The sequence below is a fragment of the Physeter macrocephalus genome, chromosome 11 (genome assembly GCF_002837175.3).
Source record: "Physeter macrocephalus isolate SW-GA chromosome 11, ASM283717v5, whole genome shotgun sequence".
Classification (NCBI taxonomy): Eukaryota; Metazoa; Chordata; class Mammalia; order Artiodactyla; family Physeteridae; genus Physeter; species Physeter macrocephalus.
The window spans coordinates 90,827,720-90,836,805 of record NC_041224.1 but is presented as its reverse complement, the minus strand read 5'-3'; positions in this window follow the sequence as shown (position 1 = coordinate 90,836,805).

Genomic DNA, 9,086 nt, shown 5'->3' with positions numbered 1-9,086 from the left:
TGGCTGCGTATGAGCCTACTTTGTTGGAAACAATATTTTTTCAGTAGTATACAAATGTGATATATTTTTTTCATGGTGTTTTGTAGAATGGTAGGCTGAAGTGATTTCATGTCATTATATTTCAATTCACAAACTGTTTAAACATGCTAAAAATATATACGTATATATGCACAACTATAAACATATAGATGTATATAAACCAAGTTGACTAGGTATATTTTCATGATTTTCATTTCTTGCTTTATTCGGTAGTCAGTCAGGAAAAGAATTAAAGCTTTCGATCCAGCCGTAGATATGTCATATAGGAGCTAATGCACAAAGACAGAGGTTTACACAATAATTAGTAGGATTGATGGAGCAAAGGTCTAGGAGCTATTGCTAGGGTTTGAAAAATTAGGAAGGGCAGGAATTATGGGAACCATCACCAATTATCTTTGTTTCATGTGGCAGCAGATAAGTTTCAGAACTTCCTTATGCCCAGAAGCTGCTGGCATAACATCTCATCTGCCATTTGCTGATGCGTACAAGGTTGCTTCTGCTGAGATTGGTGGTTTCTCCTCTCCCTCCCCTTAAATTTTATACCAGTGCCTCTCATTAGTAGAATTTAGGTTGGAATACTGCTGGCAACAGAGTCTGAGAAATGTCTCATACAAGGGAGAGATAAGAAGCGTGAGGATGATGCTGAGTATCAGTAAGTAATATTTGGTACAGTGTCTAAGCCATTTGGTATATATTCTGAGGTATCCCAAAACAAAGGAGAGAATAACTATATTTATTTGTTCATCCATCCATTCATTCATTGTGTCTGTTAGACGTAGGAATCCCTGCATCTCTAAATAAGGTTAAATATGTAAAAACATTTGTAATTTATATTATTCTTTTGAGTCCATTAACAAATCTCAATTGTGAATTTCCCAAAGTATCCTTCAGATTATGCATGGTATTTCTGTCTGACAGTCCCAAAGTCATCAAGGAAATATAGGCTTGCATAAGTGTCCATTTACTTCAACCTTGATTTCTGCATCTGTACTCCTAGTATTTCTGGAAACTAGTGCCAAAAACATTTCTGAAACATCAGATCTTACTCTTCCCAACTGTTTATTGCTTTGAGCATCATCTAAAGTCTTGGGGCAGTCATATAAGAATTACTGTGTATATAGGATACTATGTAAAAATATTGAAATTAATCAGTCCTCAAAATATCAGGTTTATACTCTGTCCTTAAAATCTTCATAGTTTTAAGTACTGTTTTATACAATAGCCACTAGCTTCAACTTATTTTATACCAACTTTTATGTAGTATTGAGATAAAGTCCCTTTGCAGGCCTTTCCAATCTCACTAAATACTCATTCATCTTAGCTTTGCTTATGAGAGGTGTGAGCTCAGTTTAGCTGGTTTAGTTTTAGAAATCTGATATCAAGTATACAAGTGTTTCTTCTTAGCAATGCATGCATTTCTGAAAACAAAAAAAACTCATGTCCTACAAAACCATTCCCTAAAAATATCTGGCAACTTAAGAAAATGAATAGACAAACTCAGACTGGGATAAAATCTTTGCAAAACATGTATCTGATAAAGGCCATATTTCCAAACTATACAAAGAACTCTTAAAACTCAACGATAAGAAAACAAGTCACCCAATTAAAAAGTGGGAAACCATCTGAACAGACACCTCATCAAAGAAGATATACAGATGAAAAATCAGCATGAGATATTCAACATCTTTTGCCATGAGAGAATCGAAAATGAAAATGGCAGTTAGATACCACTGCATACCTATTAAAATGGCTAAAATCCGAAATACTGACAACACCAAGTGCTGATGAGGAATGTGAAGCAACAGGAACTCTAATTTATTGCTGGTGGTAATACAAAATGGTACAGCTACTTTGAAAGTCAGCATGGTAGCTTCTTACAAAGACAAATATACCCTTACCATACAATCCAGCAAGCACACTCTTACTTATTTACCAAAATGAGTTGAAAACTTATGTTCATACAAAAACCTGCATGTGATGTTTATAACATCTTTATTATTTATTTATTAAATTTTTTTTTTTTTTTTTTTTTTTTTTGCAGTACGTGGAACTCTCTCTGTTGTGGCCTCTTCCGTTGCGGAGCACAGGCTCCGGGCGCGCAGGCTCAGCGGCCATGGCTCACGGGCCCAGCCGCTCCACGGCATGTGGGATCTTCCCGGACCGGGGCACGAACCCGTGTCCCCTGCATCGGCAGGCGGACTCTCAACCACTGCGCCACCAGGGAAGCCCAACATCTTTATTTTTAATTCCCCAAAATTCAAAGCAACTAAGATGTCCTTCAATAGGTGAATGGCTAAACAAACTATGGTCTATCCATGCAATGGAATATTATTAAGTGTTAAAAAGAAATGAGTTATCAAGCCATGAAACATCATGGAGGAAACTTAAATGCTTATTGTTAAATGAAAAAAAGCCAGTCTGAAAAAGGTAAGAGTCTGTATGACTCCATATATACATTCTGGAAAAGACAAATAATAAAGACAATGGCTTCCAGGGGTTAACATGGTGGGTTGGGGGAAGGGGAGGAATGGGTAAGTGGAGCACAAGGAATACTTAGAGAAGTGAAACTATACCATAGTGCTGGATACATGACATGCATTTGGCAAAACATATAGAACTGTAAAACACAAGGAGTTGTGGACCTTAGTAAACTATGGACATTAGTTAGTAATAATATATCAATATTGGTTCATCAATTGTAACAAATGTACCACACTAATGCAAGATGTTAATAATAGATGAAACTGTTGGGTAAGGGGGAAAGAGATACAAGGGAACTTTCTGTACTTTCTTTTTTTTTTTTACTTATGATATGTCAGGTGATTTTTTTTTTAATTTATGTTTTTATTGGAGTATAGTTGCTTTACAATGCTGTGTTCGTTTCTGCTGTACAGCAAAGTAATCAGTTATATATATACATATATCCACTATTTTTTAGATTTCTTTCCCATTTAGGTCACCACAGAGCACTGAGTAGAGTTCTCTGTGCTATACAGTAGGTCCTCATTAGTTATCTATTTTATATATAGTATATATATGTCAATCCCAATCTCCCAATTCCTCCCCCCCACCCCCGGTAACCATAAGTTTGTTTTCTAATCTGTGACTCTATTTCTGCTTTGCAAATAAGTTCATCTGAACAATTTTTCTAGATCCCACATATAAGCAATATTATATGATATTTGTCTTTCTCTTTCTGACTTACTTCACTCTGTATGACAATCTCCAGGTCCATCCATCTCGCTGCAAATGGCATTATTTCATTCCTTTTTATGGCTGAGTAATATTCCATTGTATATATGTACCACATCTTCTTTATCCATTCCTTTGTTGATGGACATTTAGGTTGCTTCCATGTCCTGGCTATTGTAAATAGTGCTGCGGTGAACATCGGGGTACATGCCTCCTTTCGAATTATGGTTTTCTCTGGATCTATGCCCAGGGGTGGGATTGCTGGGTCATATGGTAGCTCTATTTGTAGTTTTTTTTTTTTTTTTTTTGTGGTATGCGGGCCTCCCTCTGTTGCGGCCTCTTTCCGTTGCTGAGCACAGGATCCGGACGCGCAGGCTCAGCGGCCGTGGCTCACGGGCCCAGCCGCTCCGCGGCATGTGGGATCCTCCCAGACCGGGGCGCGAACCCGGTTCCCCTGCATCGGCAGGCGGACGCGCAACCACTGCGCCACCAGGGAAGCCCCTATTTGTAGTTTTTAAAGGAACCTCCATACTGTTCTCCGTAGTGGCTGTACCAATTTACATTCCCACCCATGGTGAAGGAAAGTTACTGGACTTTCTGTACTTTCTGCTTGATTTTTATATAATCCTAAAATTATCTAAAAAATAAAGTTCATTCAATTTAAAAAAACAACTGGCAATATTTAGGAAAAAAAATCATGTTGGGTAAAAACCAGTGTAAAACCCATGAAACGTCACAAAAACACTACAAAAACATTTATAAACCTAATGAAAATACAAGTTAAAATATACATTACAATATATCTAGAACTCCACAAAAATTTTTTTAATTGAGAGAATGATGAAAAAGTGTAAGGAAAGGGTGAATTATGAAAACAAGGGCAAATGCACAAAGATCAGGACCAATTACTCAATATGTGTTTTCAAGACAGAGCATATGGCCAAATTGAGCCAAGAGGAAGAAGGAGGAGTGAACGAGCAGTGTGTATAGGACTGCTTTCCTCCACAACTTGCTGCATTCAGCTTTGTTAGTGGACTTAGAGTTAAACTGCTTTTATTTGGTAGTCAAAACACTAATGTATTGGGGAGAATCGTGTATAAACCAACCGATTTTCACATTTTTTTGACATCCCCATTCTTTCGTCAATTACATATTAACTGATTCATATTACAGAAACATACACTGTAGCAGAATAAACTGATTCTATTTCTCTGTTTCTTTAACCCAGCAAAATAACTTACGCCAATTAAATATTATACTGTGGTTATGGCTCACACATTCATGGAGATTGTGCCCAAGGTACCCTATCATACTCATTATACTCAACAGTAAATATAGAGAGGACTTGAAGTACAGTCTAAATGAAAGGCTTATGGGCAGTAAAATTAAAATCAATTAATTGAAACTTCATTTAAATAGTTCACTCTGAACTGACACATTTAGTGCATTTTTCTTTGCAGAAAAGTTTAACAGCAAAACATAACATCTCATTTTCAATGGGACTCATCAAATAGACTTGCATTAGATCATTAACTACACTGAAGTGTCATATGCTCAATTCACTTATGAGTCCACTTACTTAGATAATTTCTTCACTGTTGACAAAAATCCCACCGTCATTTTGTAATCAAATTTAATCATCTTATTACAGTATCTCTAATCCTATTTCAGCATATTCAGCATTGGCTACTCTCTAGAGATGGTAAAATGACCTAGAGGAAGAACTCCGAGGAAAGAAAATAGAAAACTAAAAGGGTGGTTTAAAAAATACAGGACTTTAAGGCAGTCAATACTTAGTTGTGAAACTGAGAATGAGACCATGGACCATTCATTTATAGCAGAAATTTTTAAAGCATTCCTTGGATTACTCTGGGATTACAAAAATGGACTTCCAAGTGGCCATGAACGCTCTGAATTGTGAGTGAAATTATCTGCATGAGTATATTTTTAGGAAGAGGGCATATATTTCCTATTGAAATTTCAAAATCATTCTTAATCCTCCAAAAAGATAAAACCACTTATGTAGAAAATAAGGCATAAGTACCTAAAAATTCCAAAACAGGAATGTATTTTTAGAAAGCAAACAGGTGACTTTTGCACATAGCTAATTATCTAATACCACTTAAAGCTAAATAAGCATTGGATTAATTTTTTAATGTTTATAACAAAAGTAATTCACATTTGTCTTTAATTTTTTTTTTTTTTTTTGTGGTATGCGGGCCTCCCTCTGTTGTGGCCTCTCCCGTTGCGGAGCACAGGCTCCGGACGCGCAACCACTGCGCCACCAGGGAAGTCCCTTTAATATATTTTTTAAGTTGTGCGTTTGAAAGTTGTAGTATCCAATATTTGAGTAAATAACAATATTTTTCAAATAGAAAAGCAGAGCTACTCTCAAACATTTTAGCTCAGAAAGAATAAACAAACTTAAGCCAGACAAGATGTAGATTTCCATGAAAAGCTGGAGGTAACATGTTGGCGTAATAAGTTCAAGAGAGGATCCCACTATAGAAAACTTGAGAGCAAGAAGTCAGCTGGAATCAAGGTGAGTAGAATTCATAGCAAGCAAAATTTTCCTCTGAAAAGAATCCTGAGCTGACTTGGAGGAAATTCTTGCTTTTGGTTCCTTTGTGACACCCTCATACTATAGTATATCATTAGAATGGGGATGTCATGTTCTTTAAATTTCTATAGTTACCACATCTTCTAACAGGGTAATTAATTAATTAATAATAATTAATAATTAATACTTCTGCCCACTGACGTAAGAAAAAGTCCTAGTCATACAAGGGACACTATTTAGTGTATAGAAGGAGAAACAAGGAAACGATGTGTTTTGATATAAAGTTGATCTGTAGTTATATAAAGTGAAATTTTCTTCTACTAGCTTAACATTTATTATTTAGTTATATAATAAATTAGATTTTTATCTTCATAGCTAACTAATTATTTCTTCTATACTTAATATCTTGTTAAAAACAAATTTATAAAACAACCATATATATTCACCCAGTAGTCAACATTTTTTTGCCAAAAAGTGGAGAAAAAATTTACTTACTTATTTTTTTATTTATTTACTCCATTTCTGATTCCATGAGGAATATGACGACACACTTTAAAACATTTAATTAGGGCTTCCCTGGTGGCGCAGTGGTTGAGAGTCCGCCTGCCGATGCAGGGGACACGGGTTCGTGCCCCGGTCCGGGAAGATCCCACGTGCCGCGGAGTGGCTGGGCCCGTGAGCCATGGCCGCTGAGCCTGCGCGTCCGGAGCCTGTGCTCCGCAACCGGAGAGGCCTGTGTACCGCAAAAAAACAAAAACAAAAACCAAAAAAAACCCCAGATAATTAAAAGAAAATAGTATACCAATATCTGAGCAAACAAAATTGCAGTATTCAAGGCAATAAAGAAAGAACACACATATAGAGGCCTGAAGATCTAATTTTTAGCTGTTAATTTGACCCCGGTAACTAAAAGAAAAGGCACATGTGATCAGCTACAGGATATATATTGTATATAAGAAGAGAACACACCACTTACCTTGGGATGATTTAAGTGAAGAGGAGGGGTATGAGAGTTCAATTCATGAAACTGATATTGAAAAAAATGTTTTTGGAGGGATGTTATATTAGGAATAGTAAAGGATGTGTTGGGCAAGTCTTTACTAACAATCCCATAGCAGACATAGAACAGGCTGTGTAAGCTAAGGATTGCTTTATATAAAATACTTGCATATAAGCTGAAAGTGTAAAGTCAATGCATAGTAAAGGCAATTAATTTGGGAGGAAGTCTAAACAATGCCACCCATATATTTACCTTTCTAATAGCTTGGATTCCTCTGAAAATAAATCATAGACAATCCAGAAGTACAGGTTAACCATGTGTGCTTTAGAAAAGTGTTCATATATATTATATCTTTCAACAATTTGTAATTAAAAGTTGGGCAGCAGACATTGGCAATGACCTGAAATACACCTGTATTTTAAATACACCTGGGTTTTTCTATTTTGCTATTCTTCATCACTTCTTTGGCAATGGAGAATAAAACATACATTATTAATCTCTGTGCTTCTATAGAACTTTGTAGAATCTGCCATGTTGTTTTGCAACATACCTCATCAAGGGCAGAGACCAAATCTCATTCATCTTTGTACCCCAGCATATAGCAAAGGAAGTGGAATGTAATTGATGTTTAATCCATTACACTTTCCTGAATGAACCACTTTGTAGACTTTCCAGAACATCACCACTGTTCATATAGCTTGAAAAAGGTCAAGGTCATGCACCAACTAACACCAGGGAACCTAATTTATAGTCAAAACTTTCCTCTGGCATCAACTCAAAAGCATTAACTGAAAGCACTGTACAACTGATGTAGGTATGGATTTTTTTAAAAATCAGAAAATCATCCAGAGGATGATTTCTTCAAAATCTAAGTATAAATGTATTATGTCAATGATATGACAGATCAGATTTCATTCAAAAGGTCTGAGAAACAATGGTCCTCTTCCACTTTCTAAACTGGGTGAGAATTAGATCTATAATGTCTAAATTTTTAAAATCAGTATCATGAGCATTTACTACAGAACCATATTTAAAGTCATAAAATGACAAGTTTAAGTCTTCAATCATGATAACAAATTCTTGGAGTGGGGCCCATATACCAGTAGTAGAATCATGTAACTTGGTTCTGCTTTCTTAAACTTGGCTTGCAAAGAGAATGGGTGATTGCAGATCATAGTATGGAAATATAGAGTGGAGCAAACTGTAGCATGTGTCTAGACAAAGTCAAAATCAATCAAATGATAAATTCATAAAGTTTGTTAATATTGTGCAAATAAAATGGTTAATCTCTGAACTTATTTGAATAGAATATTCTTGCAACAGTCTAGAAACATACAGAGAATAATAGGTGAAAGATAATGACCTCCTTTTGCATACTCTGTGGGTGACTGCATGGCCAGAACACAGTATCTCTAGAACCTTGTTATTTTAAGTTTAGTCCTGAGACTAGCAACCTCTGGAATCACCTGGGATGTTGTTAGAAATTCAGAATCTGAGACCCAATCTCACACTTACTGAATGAGAACCTGCATTTTAACAAGATCCCCAGGGGATTCACATTCAATTTCAAGAAGCACTGCTCTAGTATATAGTACCAAAAATGGATGTGGCCCTTAGCAAGCTTAAAAAAAAGAGTCAATAAAACCATGGCAATGAACATGTTCCCAGAAGACACTTCTTCCACTCTCTTCCTTGGTGGGCCTATATTATAGGGTGTTTAATAGTTTTAAATGAAAAAGAATAACTTTTTTTGAGTATAGTCTCGTATGAACTCACAGACATACATTGCACATTTTTTGTAAGACCATGAAATTTCCTAATTTAGTAAATACTCTAAATGAACATAAAGTTTGTCTTCACTTTATTATTGAACTATAACACACTTTTACTTGTTTTCAGCATTTTTTTTACATGAATAATGACCTAATTCTGCATCTACACTTTTCCCAATCTCTGAATACTTAATAATTCATAAAGTCAATAATTTTTAAAGGAATCTACAAGTGTTTGCAACTTCTAGGTTCTGGATATAGTATCCAAAGATGAATAGAACTGGAACCTTACAACTGAGTTTGTTTGCCTGTCTTTGTTTTGTTTTGCTTTCAATGCGGTTTAGATTTGGTTTCTAAATATTCAACAGAAAACGTGTCTCACAGCTTCCTGTGGGCTTTATCGGAGCATTCCTCGCTTGCTGTCTTTTTTTTTTTTTTTTTTTCCTCTGATGTGGGCCTCTCACTGTTGTGGCCTCTCCCGTTGTGGAGCGCAGGCTCCGGACGCGCAGGCTCAGCGGCCATG